The sequence below is a fragment of the Odocoileus virginianus genome, chromosome 28 (genome assembly GCF_023699985.2).
Source record: "Odocoileus virginianus isolate 20LAN1187 ecotype Illinois chromosome 28, Ovbor_1.2, whole genome shotgun sequence".
Lineage (NCBI taxonomy): Eukaryota > Metazoa > Chordata > Mammalia > Artiodactyla > Cervidae > Odocoileus > Odocoileus virginianus.
The window spans coordinates 30,461,561-30,483,377 of NC_069701.1; the positions used below are offsets into that span (position 1 = coordinate 30,461,561).

The 21,817-nt window shown below is 47.1% G+C and overlaps 1 protein-coding gene across 7 annotated transcripts in view; it reads right to left on the bottom strand.

The window, feature by feature from the left end:
- NTM (neurotrimin) overlaps nucleotides 1–21,817 on the bottom strand; it is a 944,459-nt gene that overhangs the window by 105,031 nt on the left and 817,611 nt on the right. The gene's annotated exons all lie outside the window — the stretch shown is intronic.

A 21,817-nucleotide genomic window follows, 5' to 3' on the forward strand; every position in this document is an offset into this window, starting at 1 on the left:
GATGAGAAAATGCTTTCTGTGGACCCACGTCTCCTGAGCTGGGAGAGGGGAGGTGTTCTGATTATGTCGAAACCATCACATCATTGTAGCATCTTCTTAGGACTTGTGCCCCAAGGATCAGAGGCTGTGTGAACACTGCCCGCTTCCTCCTCCTGTTTCCGGGGGAACAACCACGCCTCGCAGGCTCCCCCGCCAGCCCCGAACACACCCAGGAACAGGAGAGAGCTCTCTCATACCTCTCCCCCTCATCTCCCCCAGGCTGTGTCCCCTCCTCAAATGGTGCTGCCCCTCCTCGCTGATTCACATCAAAAACTGTGGCGGATTTACAGGTTAAGAGTGATGGCGTGGAGGCACTGCAGCCAAGTCAGAGCTGGCCGTGGTGCAGTTTACCTCGTTAAGCAATGCACACCCAGATCCTGTCTGCCCAACAGCGATGGGTCTCCGAAGCCCAGTATTCATCTTCCAGGGTTGCTGGGAGATAATAAATGGGTAATATTCCGGTGATAATGGTAATGGAGTCACGGCTCAGAGCTAATATTATGGCAAAGTAGTAATTATTTCAACAGTAAACAAGGGGATGGTTGAGCTGCTGACAGAATTCAAGCCTGTTGAAACGGTTCAGTTAATTGACTTGGAGCCCAGGCCTGGGACTGGCTGACAGAGGAGGACCGGGTGAGGCTCCTCCGCTCAAGTGTTCCAGAGCTCTCTTGGCAGCCTGGTTTCCTCTGGCCGTGCAGACACAGAGATTCCCCAGCTTCCTGCTGCCTTCTTCTGATTTATAGAGAATGACAGGCAAGGTGGCCTGGGCCTCTGCCCGTGGATTTAAGGAGGAGGGAATGACACTGGGTTGATGGAAGACCCCTCAACCTAAGTCTTACCAAGTCTAATGGGATTTATGAGGGGTGAGGACAGGACTGTCTGGGTTGGGGAACTCAGGACCTTTACCTACGGTCTTCTCCAAATTTCCTCCATTTTATGGGCACTGTGGCCCAAAGGCAAAGCAGTGAGGCAGTTCTCAGAATGCACACAGAGGCCTGAATTAACCCTCGGAGATTTTGGAAGCTCCCTGTCATCAAATGGAAATACCAGGCTCACCAAAAATGACTGAAATCTGGGAGGAACATTTGGACACCAGAGTCTCACCTTCAGGCACCAGAAAGGCCCCCAGGGGACCAAGATCATTAGGTCTACCTTCCCCCATGGCTCAGTGGGTAAAAAATCCTCCTGCAATGCAGAAGACACAGGAGACGTGGAAATGATCCCTAGATCAGGAAGATCTCCTGGAGGAGGAAATGGCAAGCCACTCCAGTATTCTTGCCTGGGAGATCCCAAGGACAGAGGAACCTGGTGGGCTACAGTCCAAAGGGTCGCAAAGAGTCAGAAACCACAGAGCGATGGGGCGCACACAGCACACGTGCTTGGCCAGAAGGAAAAAGTGCAGCAGGAAGGAGAAACCAAAGGAAGAAACAGAAAAATAAGGTGGTAGCTAAGTGAGGAATTTTGTAATCTCCTTGTATACAATGTGCCCACATTTCAGTAACTTACTGCTGAGGAAAGTCCATCTCAAGACACAGGCGTACAACAGCAATAGTCATACAGGAATAAGTCGTTTTATAGCGCACTTCCTTTATTGTGCTTCATGGATACTGCATTTTTTTTTTTAAATTGAAAGTTTGTGTGTTGAGCAAGTCTATGGGCTCCATTTTTCCAACAGCATTTGCTCATTTTGTGTCTCTGTGTCAAATTTTGGTAATTCTTGGAGTAGTTCAAACTTTTTCATGATTATTGTATTTGTTATGTGATTGGTAATCTTTGATGTTACAGCTGCAGTTTGCTGATAGCTCCTATGATGGTCAGTATTTTTTCGCAATAAAGTGCTTTTAAATTAAGGTATATACATTGACTTTTAGACATAATGCTACTGCACACTTGCTAGACTACAGTGTCATGGAAACATAGCTTTTATAGGCACTGGGAAACCTAAAACTTTGTGACTTGCTTAATTGAGATATTTGCTTTGTTGCTGTGATCTACAACTGAACAGGCAGTATTTCCAAGGTGCTTAAATTGTTTTTCTTATGATGCTGGAGTTTTCTGGGCTCGTGTGGGAGGTCTGGCGAAGGTTTTGCATGAGGTTGAGGCTGGGCTGGGCTGAGGTCCTCTCCAAGGTTTGTTCACTGACTCCAACAGGCAAGCCTGGGAATCTAGCATTCCTTGGTTCTTTCCATATAGTCTCGACTGCAGCATCCTCAGGGTAACTGTGCTTCTCTTATGGTGGCCGATGGCTCTCCAACCTGTGTGCCACAAGAAGGCAGCATAAGCTTTGAGAACCTGGCCTTGCATGTCACCAGCCTGGCTTCTACCTCCTTCCATTCATTACTAGAGGAGTCAGGAAAGCCAGCAGCAATCCAGGAAAGGGCTGGGGTTCCATCTCATAGGAGGGGCTCAAAGAATCTGTGGGCACGTCTCAAGACCAGCACAGCCCACAAGGCCAGTCCTGCTGTCTTTTGCCTTCCCATCACAGTACTAGGCTTCTTTTTTCTCTAATTTCAGTTCAAATTCTCATCATTGCTCGGTCCATTTCTAAGTTGGTAACATGTACAGATAGTCTTCCCCACGTGTCTTCATAATAATACTAGTGATCATTGTTTCTGTTAATTAATGCTCCTTGGTGCGTATAAATGACACAAGATACTTATGCAGTCCTAGTTAGAGGTGCCCATATTATTCCCAATTAATAAATGAAGAAACAGGCTGCAAAAGGTTAATCACACAAACACAGGTCTGTCTAATTCCACATCTATTCTCTTTCTATTGTGCTGTCTTCTTTCGATGTGAAATCAGTTTCTATAGATACCATACAAGTTAATGAAAAACAACCACAGCTGTTATTGCCGTGTGACTTGGAAGGGTCCTGAGCTCTCTGAGCTTCAGCAGAACTTCTTATCTGTAAAATGGAGATTATAATGGAACCTACCTCACTGGGCTGTAACGAACATTAAATGTGACCACAGATGGAGAGCACTTCGCACAGGGTTGGCAAAGAATAAAAGCTGCAAACAAGTTTCTTGGAGATGTTTTCTTAACAATTTCAATGACAAGAAAATCATTTTCAAGCATGGCTTTTACATTTGTAGAGAGCCATTTGGATCAAAGTATCATGAATTAGAAGAGTAATGTTGTTATTGTTGTTTAGGCACTCAGTTGTGTCCAACTCTTTTGTGACTCCATGGATTGCAGCCTGCCAGGGTCTTCTGTCCATAGAATTCTCCAGTCAAGAATACTAGAGTGGGTAGCCATTCCCTTCTTTAGGGGTTCTTCCTGAGCCAGGAATTGAACCTGGGTCTCCCACACTGTAGGCATATTCTTAGTAGTCTGAGCCACCTGGGAAACCCCCACATATGATTGTGTGTGTGTATACACACACACACACACACACACACACATATATATAAAAAACTATACATTAATATATATAAAGCCATTGAATGTTTTCAACTAGACTACTTACACACGCTCCTTTAGTCAAAAAGTGTGATGGTTCAGGTTTCAAACAGGCACCTTCATGAGAGCAAATGCAGCTCTGCTGATGGATGAGGCATTCACTAAAATGCTGGTTTTCGTCAACAGCACCATATTGTTCAAATAGACTGTCTACGCCAAGGTGAACATTTAATTAGTTGCAAGCCTTCCCAGGGGACTCACTTTTGATAACCCCAATGATGAACTAATAAGCAGGCCCAGAGAGTGTTCTGGGGAGCTGTCTTGAAACACACATCCCACACCTGACTCTGTCAGCTGTTTAACATCGATGCTTCTGGTGGAGATGGCCTCTGAGCTCCACATGTCTCAAGATAGATTACCTCGGTGAACTGACAAAAAGCCCAAGGGATGTTCCCAGGGCACCAAATTCTTTAGTGGTACACAGAGAGAGGAAAAAAGAAACAAACATGGAGAAAAGACAAAGAATTTCATCTTGATAGTTTCCCTCCTATTTCAGTGCTACCCAAAGTGCCACATTCTAGGCACTGGCTAATTGTAAAACCTCCGCACTTTTCCATTCAATGTGATTACAACACAAGAGGAGGAACAATGTGGAGGCTAGAAATGCATAGGACATAAAGACAGACAGACACGTGCACACCCACATGCACACATACACATACACACACCCACAGAACTGTGACAGCTTGATGGGTGTTCAATTATACACCCTGCTTCCCACTGATGTCAGCATCAGACTCCAGCATCTTCCAGAATCACTGAAGATGGCTATAATGATGTTTAATGAAGATGGAAGCAGAAATGACTGCCCAACTGCAGGAAGCCCTATGGGTTGACTTTAGGATCCAGGCTTTGTTTCAGAATTTATCCCATTGACAGAGGGGGAATACCATGACTCTGACTTCTGCTAAAACAGAGTCTTAAGATCACAGGGAACTCTACAAATCACAGGAATGAACAAATGAATGAACAAATCTGGTTTTGTCCTAGGGTGAGAATTAGTCTACGATAAGGCCCATTTGCTGGGTATTCACCAAAGGCCTAGCTTTTTAAACTCAATATCTTATTTTTCCCAACTTTGAAAACTGAAAACCTATTTCTCAAGGTTAAGTTTATGACAATATAATTTTTGCAGGCATATATTAAACATTTTGAGCAGTAGAAAAGTTGGGAAAAATAGAGATGACATCTGTACTTTCAACAGTTAGCAAGAACCACTCATTCATTTTTTTGATGTAAAGACTGGGATTCACCTTTGAAAGTGAGTGACAGGATTTCAACATGCATCTCAATAGAAAAGAAATCTCTCGGACAGATTGATCCTTTCCTCTCTTTGGTCAAATTATTATTATAATAATGTGGAAAGTATTTTTGAAACTATGAAATCACAATGATGGGATTCTAAAAGACCATTCATCTAGCAGATGCCTGAGAATTTCAAAAGGAAAGTCATAAACTGAGTAGAATCTGTATGACCATAAGGACTCATAAGACCAGTCGCCTCCGCTTCACAAATAAAAGCGCTAGAGACAGATTTTAGAGAAAAACAGGAGGCAGGGGGCAGTGCTGCTTGTGGCCAGATACGACGATGTGAAACCAGAGGAGCTAAGGTGTCTGCACTCATGAGGGGTGGTCGGAAGGTGCTGATTTAAGGCAAACCTGCTCCTCCCAGGAGACGATACCCAGTACTAAGACCAGGAGTGAAGGCAGAATCAGATGCTACCAGGGGAACAAGAGAAACAGCAACAACATCTGAACAGCTTCCCCAAGGGGAAAATCAGAATCAACAACTGAGGAGCAATCATGTTTGAAGCTTATAAGATCAAAGACTTGGGTGAGAGCTGGATTGCTGTGATCCTTCCAGGCAAAGGTGGCTTGAAAGAAGGCAAAGGGAGTGGTAGACAGAATAGCGTGAGAATCGGGGAAGCACTCCTCCAGGGCCAGGAAAATAAGAGCCTTGTGATGGCAGAGGTCAAGACCAAGGTAAGACAGAGCTGTCAGGTACAGCGTGACATCTGGGAGCCAGTGTGGGGCCGTGAGGAAGGTGCGGGCCCCCTTGGAAGGACCACCCTTGGAAAGACCACTGTGAACATGGATGGAAACTGCCATAATTGCAAGTTCACAGAAGGGTGGGAAGGGAACCAGGGGAAGTTCAGGGATAAAATCAAGAATTTTAATAGCAGCAATTAGAACTGTCAAAAGTCAGTCTTCATCAACACATGAATGGACCTGGAGAGGCTCACAGTAAGAGAAGCAAGCTAGACAGAGGAAGACAAATACCACATGATATCACTTATATGTGTCCTCTAAAGAAATGATACAAAGGAGTCTACTTACAAAACAGAAATAGACTCACAAAGAAAACAAACCAATGGTTACCAAAGCGGAAGTGGGGATAAATAGGAAGATTGGGATTAGCAGATGCACACTATTGTGCATAAAAAATAGATAACAATAAGGACCTAATATATAGCACAAGGAACTATACTCAGTATCTTGTAATAACCTATAAGGGAAGAGAATGTAAAAAAAGATTATATATATTTATAATACATGTGAATATATATATATGTAAATCTCAATCCCTGTTGTACACCTGAAACTAACACACCACTGTAAACCTATAATTGTAAAACTATATTTCAAAAACATTTTTTAAAAAGAGTTACTCTTCACATATTGCAGATGCTGACAAACTTCTTTCCTAAGAAGCAGATAATGTATATTTCAGACTTTGCAGGACAGAGGACCTCATGGAAACTATTCAGCTCTGACCCTGGAAGAGGGGAGACACCATAAGCAAAGCGGTGTGGTGGTTCTTATGATACTTTGTTTTATGTTCTCATAAAACATTGTAATTTCAAATAGCATGCACTTGTCATGAACTAGTCCTCTTCTTTCATTTTAAATTCAGCCTGTTAAAAATGTAAAATTCTTTCTGAGCTCACAGGTTCAAAAGCAGCCAGCACGTGGGATGCGGCCCACCTACCAGCCTCATCTCTGCTGTAGTGAAATAGGACACAGAGAACCAGCCCTGGTCTGCAGATCCTGAGTCCAGGGGAAGCCAAAGATCCCAGCTGCATCCTAAAACCAGTCCCAACCCCCATCTTCCTATTGCCCTACAATTCCCCTTTTGATTTCTGTAATTTCTGTTTCGTGAGGTTGTGGCCCATTGTTCTGCTCCTTTCAAACAATTTCCAGATGCAACTCTCCTCATCTGGGTGACAATCTAGGTAGCATTTGTGAAATGCTTTAGAACTCTGAAATTAATTATGCCACATCGATAAATGTACGACTTAGATAACGGGAACACAGGAGAATCACTGTTGTTATAACAACGGTCACAAACAGCGGTTGCATCATTTGCTTTTCCATTTTGTCTTGCAAAAACATAAAGGCATCTTTGTCTTAGAAGATTGCCCTGTGCCGGGGTCATGTTCCCCTCTCCCCGCCTTCATGACTTTCCTGGCATCACTCCAGAGAATATGCATGATTCATGCAGAACTGGTTATTAATAAAGGACCACACACAAAATGTTTTCCTGTTGACCAAGCACCCAGAATGTGGGATTACTAAACTCCATGCTCTGATCCTGTTTTATAGAAGAGGCAGTCTACTGGCTTCAGGAGGTTCACCCATTTAGTAACCGGCAGAGCAGAGTCAAATCTAGGGTCCCCACAGCTGTGCTTTTCAAGTCCCTGCATCCCTGACCCCTGCTCTCATCCTGTGTGCCCTGGGCTGCCAGATGGGCATCTATGCATGGAAGGATTTCCCTTCCTGGGTAGGGACACAGATAGCCAAGCTTTCCATGAACACAGGTGTCTGATGGAATGCTCTGGAAGGTTGCTCTGATTCACATGGAAACTCTTCAGTGAAGACCTGATGATCCAGCCGCTGCCAGCTTCCCATAACACTCTTTACTGTCTCCTCCTGTTCTTCCCCACCCAGGGCTTCCCAGATGGCTCAGTGGTAAAGAACCTGCCTGTCAATTCAGGAGACACAGGAGATGCGGGTTCGAGCCAGGTCAGGAAAATCCCCTGGAGAAAGAAATGGCAACCTACTCCAGTGTTCTTGCCTGGAGAATCCCATGGACAGAGGAGCCTGGCGGGCTATGGTCCATGGGGTCACACAGAGTCAGACAAGACTGACTGAGCACGCACAAACATGCTCCCCAACGTGAGGCCTGTCTTCAGACGTTGAATCACTTACATTTCTCCCTTGGTGCACTTGGCAAGCGCCTCCTCCCTTTATCCTCCTCGCAGCGGGAAGTTTATAGTCCACAAGATGGGGACAGCTCCCCAGGGCTGCATGCTCCGCGCTCCCAGCTGGAGAACTCTCCCAGGCGAGGCGCAGGGAGGGCGATGACAGCTCAACAGGAAGCTTCCAGTTTCCTTTTGTGTATAACTTGCATCTTGACGGAGACGCCACTGTGAGCCTCCTGGCCCTCCCCCATTTGGCCTTCAACTCCCCTGGCGGCTGCGGTGCCCACGAGGCGGCAGACAAGCTGCACCTTGCCCGCTGGCTGCCCTAACAGCTGGCCAGGCGGAGAAGAGAGTTTTATCTTAAAGGCAGGTGGAAACTTCCCCAGAGCGGATGGTTAAGCATCGCACCTGGACATCTGCAAAGCACCTTGCCAGGACCAAGTCCCGTGGGCAGCATGGACCCCGTTTCTAGGCTCCATTTTTTGGAAGTGGAACTGGAGGTCGGGGTCTTTGTCAGGTCCCCTGTTCCTGCAGACTGGACTCTCAGCCCGCAGCTACACACACACGTCATGTAGCTAGAACACTGCTTACACAGAAATGATAAGAACAGAACCCATCCAACTCAACCATGATTCATTACAGTCCAGATAATTGTCCTCTGAGAGTAAAATAGGAATTTTCTACTTGCGCTTTCGGTTATTAAAACCTTAAAAAAATGTATCACTTTTGGTTAAATCTCTAGTCACTTTCTGCTGTATTTTTTCATCTGAAACTCTGTTTTTTTCAATTTATTTTAACTGGAGGATAACTGCCTTACAGTGCTGTGCTGGTTCCTGCCATACAAAAACGTGGCTCAGCCATAAGCGTCCACATATCCCCTCCCTCTCACACCTCCTGCCTGACTCCCACCCCACCCCAGCTCTCTAAGCCGCACAGAGCATCGAGCTGAGCTCCCTGTTTATTCAGCCACTTCCCGCTAGCTATCCATTTTCCACATGGTAGTGTATATATGTCAGTGCTACCCAGATGCTGCTAACTGGGAACTTGATTTTTCTGCAGAAGAAAGAAAGGATGGTAAGGAGACCCTTATTACCAGTCAGGCATTCACTGTCTCCACTTAAGGGGCATATGCTAGGAACCTCCAGTGGCCGCCGGGGGCATTAGAAGAAGCTCTGGAAAGGGCTTCCCAAAGGAAATGGTGGCCCTTCTACCAAAAGGCCATGTAAAAACAGCGTGGGAACAACTCTGTGCTACATGAGATAGGAAGCTTGGAAAGGCACCAGACTGGGTGTCCACACCTCACCTGCCACACATGACCTCTGACACATCCTGCGGATGTTCTGAGCAGCCTGCTCACCTTTGAAAATAAGATAAGGTGCTAAGGCCAAGGACAGGGGAGTTATGCCTGGTAATGCTGACGTCTGCACCACCATGATGCCGCCACTCCCAAGACAAATGCTTACAGGGCATTCTTTCTGGGCCAAGCATAGGGTGTGCCTTTACATGGTCACTCACACCATCCTTACAAGAAGCTCAGGATGGTCATCCTATCAGGGGGTGCTCACTTTCCAGGTGAGATGACCAAGGCTCAGAGGATGGGCAATGTGACCAAGGGAACTCTGCACAGAAAGTGGTATATTCAGAGCTCGAGTGGTGAAAATTCACCTTTTCAAGCCTCTAAGCTCAGGCCCCATTCCCGGAACCCAGTCTGAGCCACGACAGACCGTGTGCCAGCATCTACAGACACACTCGCAAGGCAGGTTGGTTTCCAGGTCTACCTCTTAGCAGCTACCTGACATTCATCACGTTATTGAGCGACTCTGCGCCTATTTCCTCATGTGTCAAATATGGATAACAGCAGAATCTCAACTCACAGCTTTGTTCCAAAGATTGAATGAGTCAGCAGAGGGAAAGCACTAACATACAGTAGTAAGAGCACCATAGCCTTTGCTGCTATTGTTTTTATCACCTTTATGAACCTCATGGCCACCTCAACCCAGCACATCTCCCTCCAAGCCCCTTTACCTGAACAAGACCTACCAGCTCTTAGGGGTCTGCGCATTCTGCTATAATAGCTGTCCCTTCTCAGAGGCTGGTTTCTAAGTAACTTACTTGTGTCTAATTGTCATTTTCTGAAAATCAGCACAAACATGGAGCTATGATTAAGCTTGTATTGGGATTCTCCCACATAGGTTACACTGCTTGCTCACAGGAGCTAAGTCAGTGGCAGTAGTCAGGATGGCGGGCAGGCTGCCCTCTGCCGCCTGCACTGTGATGGATGGAAGAAGCCGTTGTTGAACCCTTGGAGTCATACACACAGAAGGAGGGGGCAGGAGAGGGAAGATGTCCACCTGGGTGACAGGCTGACCTGCCATTCATCCCGCCTGTCACCGACAGAGGTGACTGCGGGCAACTCTCCCCCGAGATGCTTCAGCTATTCCTCTCCCCAGAGCCTGTCTTTGGACCACATCCCTTGGTAGGATGGGCACAGGGACAGAACAAAAGCCTTGATTCTGAGTCTGTAGATAGTCATGTATTCACCACTAGTGTGACAATTTAGCAGACAAGTTTCTTTGGGAAACCACAGATTCTCCAAACTTGGGTTTTCTCATCTGTAAAATCAAATTAACAGCAGGGACTTCCCTGATGGGCCAGTGGTTAGGAATCAGCCTTGCAATGAGGGAGATGTGGGTTCATCCCTGGTCAGGGAGCTAAGACCCCACAGCTGCTGGGCAGCCAAGCTGTGCGCCACAACTAGAAGAAGCCCGGGCGCTGCAATGCAGACCCAGCATAGCCCCGCAAAAGTTAACAGCGATATTAAACTCACAAGCATGTCAGAGAATCAAAGGAAAATATGGAACTATTTCAAAAATTAAAATTGTTATAAACTACTCAAATTCCAGTGGGAAAAAAGATGATCGATGTTGATTCCTCCTTCAGTAGCTAGACTGATTCATCCTGATTTTTGCTGTCAGGAATAATGACAAGCAGTGGATTAATGCATTCTGTGTGAGGCCTCTGCAACCAGCGTGGCTGGTTAAGTCTCGGCCACCTCCTAGCCTCGTGTGTGTCTTTGAGCGAGTTACTTAAGTGAATGCCCTGGGTCTGAGTTCCTCCACCTACAAGAGAACATTAATAACACTTGCACCAAAAGATTGTCAAGAGAATGCAAAAGTTCACATAGGTAAAACATTTAGAAAAGTGCCCGGAAAACAGCCAAACTACAATAAAAATATTAGCTGTTAGGATGATGATGAAGAGGAGGAGGAGGAGAAGGAGGTGAGGATGGTCCTTATTTAAGTCTCCTTTTTCATGCAGATCGAATCTGACCATTTTAGACTGCTGTCATTTTCCTAATTACTGCCCCTTGCATTTTGAGACACAGAACCACTAGCGTCTAGCCTAAGAATTCAAGCTTGCCAAGAGATCCTGGCGTTCCTCGCTGCTGGCCGCGTGATGACAATGAAGTGGGGCTCTCATCAAGAGGTCCTTATAACCATGACAACATGAGCAGCACCACTCTTCTGAGGATGTCATTGCCATGACAACACCTGAGTGACTGAAATCAAGAGGCCTAGGAAAGTGCCTTGATAAAGAGAAGAAATGCATCAACACATGGAGAAACGTGGCCTCTTAAGAGCAAGAACAGCGGCTGGTCAGTGCGGACACTTGGCGACAAAGCCAGAGGGAGCAAAATAATGTTGAAGAAAACACTGCGGTCACACTTGCTGAATCGCCCTGGATTCTCAAGCGTCATGGGGCTCTTGATAGAGAGAAAGAGGCACACAGAGATGGAACCCATCCGCTCCAATCCTTCCATCTCACACAGTGGGCCCCACTGAGTCAGGGTTACCCCTCTGAAAGGCAAGGAGTGCCCCTAGGGTAAGGGGGACAGGGAGAGCGGGTCTGTCTGGACCCGGAGGAGAAACTGTGGATGGAGACTTGGGCATTGCCTGCACGGCAGGACTGGGTGGAGAAGACGCTGCTGCCACCTGTCAGAGCAACAGGCAGCTTTCCTCCGGGTGGGTGAGCTCTTCCCCATCTCTAGTATTTTTCTAGGCTGAACACTTGAGGCCGTCTGCTTCCTCTGCCCCACCGGTACCTGACCCCCGGGCTCAGCCGCACTCAAATATCAGGGGCGTTTGCAGAACGTCCAGAGTGCACAGCTGTAAAGGCTAAGGTATTTTTCCCCAGACAGTATCACCCTCCAGAACTGGATTTGGGCTGTATTTGTCCACACTTCCTGGTATTAGTTGACCTTCTCCTTTCATCCGCAGGGAGCTTTCTTGGTGGTAGAGGCTTCACTTGGATAACAATTGTGGTCAAAAGTTGGCTTATGTGGGCTGCCATATGTAGGCTTCCCCCGGGGTAACTTGGTTCCTGTTCTGATTTTAAAGAAAAGATGAATTCAGACATCCTGCTTCAGGTTCATGTCTGGTCAATGAGGGTAGAATATTGAGGACCCTGAGAACTTCTCCATGGTCCCTGGGAAGGGGTTGGGGGTGAGCAGAAATCATCCTACATCCCCAGGCCCCTCCTCGTGGGAGGTTTCACACTCCAAGGAGTAAATGCTTCAACCACCAGTCACCAGGGAACACTCAGCTTCCCCGGTGGCTCAGTGGTAAAGAATCTTCCTGCCAATGCAGGAGACACAGCAGATGCAGTTTCGATCCCTGGGTCGGGAAGATTCCTTGGAGTAGGAAATGGCAACCCAGTTCAGTATGCTTGCCTGGGAAATCCCATGGACAGAGGAGCCTGGTGGGCTACAGTCCATGGAGTCACCAAGGTCAGACATGACTGAGTGACTAAACTACCACCACCAGCAGGGAACCCTCACCAGACCTCCCAGCAGGTCTCCCCTCCAGGCGATGCTTCTCAAGGTCAGAGATGGTCAGTTGCTTTAGCAACATGGTGACTTTGGCTCCAGTTTCCCAAGAGCATTGCAAAGCCTCACAAAGAAACAAAATGTATCAGCTGCTCCGCAAAAAGAGACAAGTCATAGCTAATTTCTTTTTTTCACCTGAAGAAGAAACGACTGAGAACTTGAAGGCTAGCAGTTACCCAGCAGTACAGCTAGGGAGTGGCCAGGGGTGACCAGGATGCAGACCACATTTCGGGGAAAAGTTGCTTTGGCTTCACATTTCCCATCAATCCCATATTCTACAAAACCTTATTGTGAAACTTCTCTAAAAGTCTTGTCCATTTCTTCAACCCATTCTCTCCCTTTCCAATTAGTCTTTTATTTATTTATTGACTGTGCTGGGTCTTTGCTGCTGCATGGAGGCTTTCTCTAGTTGTGGTGCACGGGCTTAGTTCCATGGTATGTGGACTCTTAGTGGACCAAGGATGGAACCCACGTCCCCTGCATTGGCAGGCGGATTCTTAACCACTGGCCCACCAGGCAAGTTCTCCAGCTAATCTTAATCTACCACCTTTGGGCAGAACCTCTCTCACCAATGTCTCCTGTGAGTACATTCTGTCATTCCTCAGGCCTCATCTCCCTTGACTTCTAAGCAATGCATGTGATACTAATTGCTCCCTTCTTTCACAAGGCATTGCCTGCACCTTTCAGATTTCCTTCACCACTCTCCATCCGCTTCCTCACAATTGCCTTTGCTAGATACTCCTCTTCTAACACCACAATTCTGGAATACCCCAGGGCCCTGTCCACACTTCTCTCCTCTGTCCACCTTCACCCAATAGGTGGTGATGGCCAGACATGTGGCTCTGCACACCATCTGCATGCTGATGACGCCTGGATTTATTTTTCCAGCACCTGACCCTTGCAGAGCCAGCTATCTACTCGGCATCTCCATGTGCACACCTAAAGTACCAAGCTCCTTTTTCCCCTGCACGCCTGCTCCTTGTGGAGTTCCTCATGGCAGGAATTGATAGAAGTAGCCACACGTTGGTACAGGTCACAAATCTTAGAATACCCTTTGATTCCAAACTCGTTCTCACAAACCCTATCTAAGAAGTCAGCAGACCTTGTCAGCTTGCAGAATACATCCCAGATTAGATAAAGTCTTCCCATCTTTGACAACACCAGCGCAGCCCAACCTTCATCACTTTGTCAGGGACTTAAGCAACAGCATCCTAACTGGTACCAGAGCCGCCACCCTACACCCCTGACCCTTTACCCCAGTCTTTGCTTTCAAACAGTAAGTGTAACCCTTTAACAGCATTTATTCAATCAGTTCATGATCCTTGCTTGACACTTGCTGGGACAAACGCCAAAGTTTTAAACTTGGTTTTCGAGGCAGTACATGACCTGACTCTTGGCTCTCTTCACAGCATCCATGTCACTTCCTTGCATCTATATTCTGGCTGTTCCTCGCAGACACCAAAGGTCTATGCAGCTCAGGACCTTGGAACTCGCAGGTCCCTCTGCCTGGAACACCCCTTCTTCCCCCGACCTATTCACTGCCTCACTTCACTCAGCTCCCAAGGTCTTGAAACCCAGTAGTACCCAGTGGGGCTCTTATGGGGCAAAAGCTTTTCTGTGTCCTTCTTTTTTTTGTTTGCAGGAAATAGGCTTCATTCAGCCCCCCGCCCCATCTTCCTTGAGTTCCAAAGGGTAGGTTCAAACACTTGCTAATCTGGGAAGGGAGAGGAATACAGAGACAAGGAAGGAGCAGTCAAGAAACAATAGTGTAGCCTTGGAGTAGGATCCTGCTTCCCCCTCCAGGGATACACAGAACAGAATCTCTGAGTTGGTCTGCACGAATAAAACCACCAACAAATGGGAGATGCTAACTCCTTGAGGAAGCATTCTTCATTCCAGAGAGAAAGGCACAGTATGAGACTACCTGAGGCCAGATGACCTCTGGATTGAAGGAACTCTGGTCCTGCAAATACCTTGATTCTCTCATCAGCAAGGCTACCCGTGAAGCGCTGCTATCAAACTCCTCACCAAATCCCTCCCCCCAACCTAGGGTTGGGATACCCAGTTTGGAGAGTATTAGGTTCCTGTGGCCCCCTTGGCGTGGCAGAGCAATAAAGCTCTTCCTCTCTACTTCATCCCAACCTCTGTCTCTGAGATTCAATTTCACATCAGTGCACAGAGGCCAAGTTTCAGCATCAGTGTGTGCTCAGGCTTTCTCTCAACACTCTAACCAAAGGAGCACCACTATCATTTTTCGCTTGCCTCTGTCTTCTTTTTCTCCACAGTACTGTCTCCCTGACATCAGCTCACATATTTATGTATTGACTATTCCCCACTCCCACACTGCAGTCCCACGGGGCAGGGGCTCTGAATGCTGTGTTCACTGCCACACACTGTCCTGTATTCAGTACTCAAAAAATATCTGATGAATAAAAGATGATTCATTTCTGCCTATTTATCATATCTCTGTTGTACTTTATCATTTCTGTTCAGTCTAATAATTCCTGATTCTCTAAATATAAATAAATAAATAAATAAATAAATAAGCCTGGGGTTGCAACGATCACTTTGGGAGAGAAAGGACCTAACCCACATGGACCGACAGACAGAAATAAATCCGGCACCAGCTGTTTCCTGATATCCTACCCAGCCACATGAGTCTCATTTGCCAACAAAGGTCCATATAGTCAGAGCTATGGTTTTTCCAGTAGTCATGTACAGATATTGAGAGTTGGACCTTAAAGAAGGCTGAGCTGTGAAGAGCAGATGTTTTTGAATTATGGTGCTAGAGAAGGCTCCTGAGAGTCCCTTGGACAGCAAGGAGATCAAACTGGTCAATCCTAAAGGAAATAAACCCTGAATGTTCATTGGAAGGACTGGGGCTAAAGCTGAAGCTCTGATACTTTCACCACCTGATACGAAGAGCCGACTCACTGGAAAAGACACTGATGTTGGGAAAGATTGAAGGCAAAAAAGAAGGGAGCAGCAGAGGCTGAGATGGTTAGATAGTATCACTGACTCAACGGACATAAATCTGAGCAAATTCCGGCAGATAGTGGAGGACAGAGGGGCATGGTGTGCTGCAGTCCATGGGGTTGAAAAGAGTCGGACGCAACTTAGTGACTGAACAACACCAACAATGAAGCCACATGAGAGAACTCATGAGAATCTCAGCTATAAAGAAATGGGCAATAAAGGAGGTCAAATCAGAAATGTGGGGGTCTTTCTCGGCTTAATACCTACATGAAACCCGTGACTAGTTCTGGCAATTTGGTTCCCTATATATCTCCACATTCCATATTTATTCTCCACTCATGCCATCTCATGATCCTTGACCTTGACCTTTCAGTAGCTTCCTGAAGGTCAGCCTCTTCGCTCTGAAGCAGCTACAGAGGCTTCAATACCTGCTCGCCTCTTAGTGGTCTCTAAGCTTTAGGAGGGCGAGGAGCCTGCCTCTCCTGCTGACCACCATGTGCATCAGTGCACAGCATGCTGCCCATTCAATCTCAGACAGTCGATAAAGAATTGTTGAATGAGTGAGTGAGTAAAATACGCATGGGTTTGAACTCCCTTGTGGTCCAGTGGTTAACACTCTGCACTCCCAGTGCAGGGGCCATGGGTTCCTAGGGTTCCTTGGGTTCCTTGTAGGCCTTGAAGCCTATAAGAAGGCTTGGTCTTGCCACCAGCTACCTACTATCACTACCCACCTGAAGGCTCAGGAAGAAAAAAAGATGGAAGCTGCAGCTGAAGCCTGTGAAATGTGCTTTTCTGTCTTCCCTTGGTGACCACGGGGGCTAAATCCCATCAGCCTCACACCCCTTTCTTGGGTGGGGGCATGCAGGGAGGAATCACCTCCCTACCTTCAATGCTCTGCAGGTCTCATCCCTCACGTCCCCCCACCTTCCATGTCTGATGGCTCTGCTTCTGGAACACCCACTTCCTAAGCAAAACGCTGCCCCAGACCTCAGGTTCTGGGATGAGCACCCCCCGGAATGCCTTTATTAACCAAAACCCAGCTATTTCCTGAGGTTGGCACCTCCTGGGAAGCCCTCAAGAAATTGTTGGTTTCAGCATGAGAGGTTGGGGTGATGATCTTCCTCACCCACCAAGGTAACTTGAAAATCTTTCCTCTTTTACGTTCTTATTGACAAACTTGATCTTCAAGCTCTTGCCTCTGACAATGTTGCATCTACACCCTCCCCACTTCCTGCTGCCAAGGACTGATGTCCCAAACTCCCCATGATGCTTTGAGAGCTTTCACTCCTGGATCACAGCCCTACTTGTCACTCTCCTGGGCCACTACCTGGCCTGATTTCAGTGTTCCCTTTGGCGATCCGTCAGATACTCGTGCCACCAGCTACCTGGATCCTGCTTCCCCATGAACCTGTCCCTCATCTCAGCCCTTTGCTATCACTGTTACGGGCCCAAACATGTCATTCTATGGAACCTGAAGTCACTGATGAAAGGACCACCGTTTCTGACTTGAACCTTGTAACATTTCAGCATGCTTGCACAACTACTCACACTGCAAGCCGATGTTTACCTTTTCACTTTTTAAAATTATGTATTAATTTGGCTGTGTCAAGTCTTAGCTGCCACATGCAGGATTTTCTAGTTCCCTGACCAGGGATTGAACCCAGGGCCCCTGCATTGGGTGTGCAGAGTGTTAACCACTAGACTACAGGGAAGTCCAAGCCCATGCTTATTTTACTCATTTGCTCACTCAACAAATATTTATCGACTGTCAGATTGAATGAGCAGCACGCTGTGCACTGGTGCACATGGTGGGGAACAAGGAGAAGCAGGCCCCTCGCCCTCCTAAAGCTTAGAGTCCATTGAGAGGCGAGCAGGTACTGAGTAAGTCTTCCATAGCTGGGTGGTCTCCATGACGATTCTGGAGCATCCTGGATGTGTCGTGATGGAGGGCCTGGGACTCAAAAGCTGGCCCTGCCAGCAAAGTTCCAAATACCTCCTCCCCTAACTTCTATAGGGTATCTTCTTAATAAGTCCATCCATATCTACTCTATGGAAGGCTGCAAACCCCAAACTGATGCTTGACAATCTCTCTGCCTCTTATCCTGGTTAAATTTTTTCACAGTAATTACAATATCATACACTCCCAGGTTCACTTATCCTTGGATTTACTTTCTGTCTCTCCTAATAGAATATAAGCTCTGTGAGACCAGGGATTCCATCTGCTTTGTTCTGCCATGGATCTGCATGGCCTGAGGCAGCTGCAGGGAAGGAGATGCTCAACAGCAATTATTGAGTAAATAGGTGAATCAATGTGGAGACAACCAGGATTGTTTTGTTCAGAAGTTTTTCTGGGCACAAAAAATCCATGTCACCTTCTCTGCTTTAATCCTTTTTGGAGATGATGGGCGACAGAGGAAATAAATCAATGGAGGGAAGAAGCCATCCGTCTTTCTCGATCACACAGATGACTGGTTGAATATCGTCAACCACTGTGACCCTGGTGAACCATCCCGTAAAGGGCAAAGCAGTGATGCGGGGCATTAGGAAGGAGCATGAGGCCTCCTGGGCTGCAGACCCATTAAACAGGAATCCAGATCTGTCCAAATAATGATTAAGCCCAATGTCATTCCTTTTAACTCTTGCTAAGAGAAGAGAAGAGCGATTTGTTTTGGGGGCTGGGGGGGAGGGTTAATGTAGAAGAATCAGCCTCTGTTAGAGTAAAGGGTTGGATGGTGCTCTTAGGTGAGGAAGGGCTACCTAATCCTGACCCCAAATGCCCAGGCAAGCGTGGGACATCTGGAGAGCGTGTGCAGCCCAGCCCCCAGGGAGGCTGGCCCCTGGATCTGGAAGAACGGGAATTGGTATTCTGCTCATTGCTCTTTCACTGTCCTGGCTCCAGCAGGAAAGGCATTTTACACCCCTAGGAAGATGAAGTGTGCCAAATGCCACAAGGACACGGAGCGACACTGAATGGAGTCAGATAATGAAAAACATAGCCTGGCATCCAGCAATTTCTTTTCATATCTAAAGCCGTTAAAGTGTAAAACAACCTAATAATAACAATCAAAGCCGAAGACATACCATTGTGCGAGTGAATGATAGTATTTAACATGAGGAAGAAATATACCGAGTCAGAGAGCAGCTGCCGCGCTGCCACGCGTGCTCCACGGTCCGGGTGGTGGGGGGGGGGGGGGAGAGAGCCTGAAGCTCACACCAGCGGCTCTGCGGAGGACGATGCCTCCCGTGAGAAACGAGTGGTCGCCCCGCGTGCTGGGGCTGCATCCGCTGTTCTCGGAGGTGATGCTGCAAAGATCCACTGGAAAGAGCCTAAGAGTCTGGGTGGGGTGGCGCATCCTGGCCCAGCACAGAGCCCAGCCTGGAGGCCAGGGTCTAGACAAGAGTATGGCTGAACTTGTAGGAAGACTGTGGACACCTGGAAACCCAAGGACCACAGACTCTGGGCAGGAAGGAGGCCTGAAAGAGAGTGGCCATGTCCCAGAGGCGGAGAAGCCACGGGTCAGAAGCTACACGGGGAAAAGAAAATGAATCTTGGAGAAAAACAAACATCGTATATTAACACATGTACATGGAATCTAGAGAAACAGTACTGATGATCCTATTTGCAGCAAAGGATGGAGATGCAGATGTAGACAATGGACTTGTGGACAGAGTGGAGGAGGCAGAGAATATGACGAATGGAGAAAACAGCATCAACATATAAACACTGCTGTGTGTAAAGTAGATAGCTGGTGAGAAGTGTAACACAGGGAGCCTAGTCTGGCAGTCTGTGATGACCTAGAGGGGTGGGATGGGGGGAAGGGAGGGAGGCTCAACAGCGAGGGGATATATGTATAACTGTGGCTGATTCACGTTGCTATACAGCAGAAAACCAATACTTCATTTAAAAAATTAAAAAGATTTTTTAAAAAAGAATATGAATCATGGAGTCAAAAAGGTTTGGATTTGAACTTCACCTTTATAATATCTGTGGGCCAATTTTCCTATCAGCTCTCTATTTCTTCATTGCCAAAATGGAAACGACACCTACTTATAAGGGCATCTGTAGGAGTTAAGTGATATTAAGGTTTGCAAAGCAGAGTGCCCAGCACAGAGCAAACAGCACACAGCAGTGGCTCTCAAGTGTGCACCATAATTCCCCAGGGATTTACCAAAATGCAGATTTCTGCATCCCATCTGATGTCTGGGGTAGGACCCAGGGGACGCCCATGCTGCTGGTCCAGGGTCACCCGGGGAGGGCGGCACTGCACAGTGGTCAAGCACATGCCTTCCAGAGACGCTGCGGCTGTTGGGGGGGTGTTTCAGCTCCGCCACTTGGAGCCCTGTGTCCTGGTCCACTTGTCTGTGTCCCAAGCCTCAGCTCCCTCATCAGTAAAGCGGCTCATCAGAGGACCTGCCTCACACTGCTGTTGAGAAGAATTCATACAACTATGCTGCATGTTTAGAAGAGTGGATAGCACAGTTTTGAATATCCTCGGAGTCTTAGTTATTGTTGTTGGATAACAGAGACCCTACCATTCAGACTCTAAGGAAAAGGCAGTCATCACAGGTCAAGATAAGATGTAGGGTGGGAAAGCAGGTGTAAAGTCAAAGCATCAGAGCAAAGTCCTCGTGGCCAGGGCAATCTGATTGCAAACGTCTCCGAGCTCTCCTGGCAGCTCCTGGTGAGTCCTGGCTATGGGATTCCTGAAGCCCTCATCTGGTCTATGGGGACCCCTCGGAGAGAAGGTTTCAGGGCTGTAGTGGAGGGTGATGCCCTGTGGAGGCCCTTCTGTACCCCCCAAAGAGCTGCCTATCAAACGTGCCCCTCAGAGATGGGGTCTCCTGGCCTAGAGGGGCTGCCGTTTAAGCCGGCCTTTGTAATAACCGAGCCAGGGTGGCTTAGCATCTGTGGGGAAGACAATACAATCTCTCTGCTTTTCTGTTTCCTTTTTCGTTTCATCAAAACAGTTCTGCATGGTAACGGTCACCAAGTACCCGCATAAATAGCCCAAGACTCAGGAGAGCGTGGGGGAGGATGCTGTTAGCAGTGCCTGCATTCAGCCGACGTCTCATTCTACAACATTTTTCAAGGGTTTTAAAATAATTGGGTAAAACCACAAACAGCGTCTGTGGTGTGCACTCCTGCCCTCGGTTTCCAGACGGAGGCTTGATTTCATATGTTCTCAATTGAGGCACATTGAACTCATTAATTTCCCCACTAGTCTTTTTATGATTTCCCTCTTCTTTGAAGTAGGAAGCTGCACAGCTCTAATATTACTTTAAACCAGATCATAAATATTAAACTTACAAAACCATTATTGACATTGGCAAATTTTACCCTAAATGTATCTATGTAGCCATAATGTTACAGTTAAAGAAAATTACAGAGTTAAGAGAGTGATCTATAAATGTCTCTCTCCACTTCCTTCTTTGCCACCTTGACCTGTGTTTAAGCCATTTACTTAACAAGTTTGTGGATCGCTTCGCCCCATACCTGAGGATGAACCGCTGGTTTATCTCCATCATAATGAACTGCTTTCTCTGTACAGGTTGGACCTAATACCGTATGCACCCCTGCTCCACGGGACAGGAGATCCACCACTTTCCATTATGATGCAATTATTTTTTTCTCCTGCCATCAATGAGCGCTGTAATATCTTTTGCAATAGCAATTATGTGTTCCCTCCTGGGATGGCTACTTGGGGTACTCTGGGAATTTTAATCAAGCACCTACGTTAATTAGAAAATCATGGGAGTGAGGGAGGTGCTGAAGAAGCACCTTTGACGATCTATCCTTTCTGGCAATTGACTGAGCTTGAGTCCTTTTGTAAGGACTTAACCTTTTCAGAGGAAGGAATTTTAATTTCCTCCTTTTTGTTCTTGTCTTCTGGGTGGGAGAGGAGAGGAAGGGCTGGCTTGGGCGAAGGAAGCCACCAGGGTGAGGCGCCTGCTATATGTTGTCAGCTGGGCACCCTGCATTGGGAAGCATGACTGTCAAGCCACTTCCACCTTGGCAGGGCCTGGTCAGCTCTATTCTGCAGATGAAGTGTCTGAGGCTCAATCCTGGGTCTACCAGGGAGCCAGTTCCCGGGGCAGGGGGGTGGGGGGTGGGCAGGGAGGGGAGGGGGGAGAGGCATTTCTTACACGAACTCCTTTGATTGGTTTGTGAAACGTGATGATGCAGATACGACATTCCTGGATCTTACCCTTTCCTTGCTAAAGTTGATTTTGATTTAAATTATGCACCAGA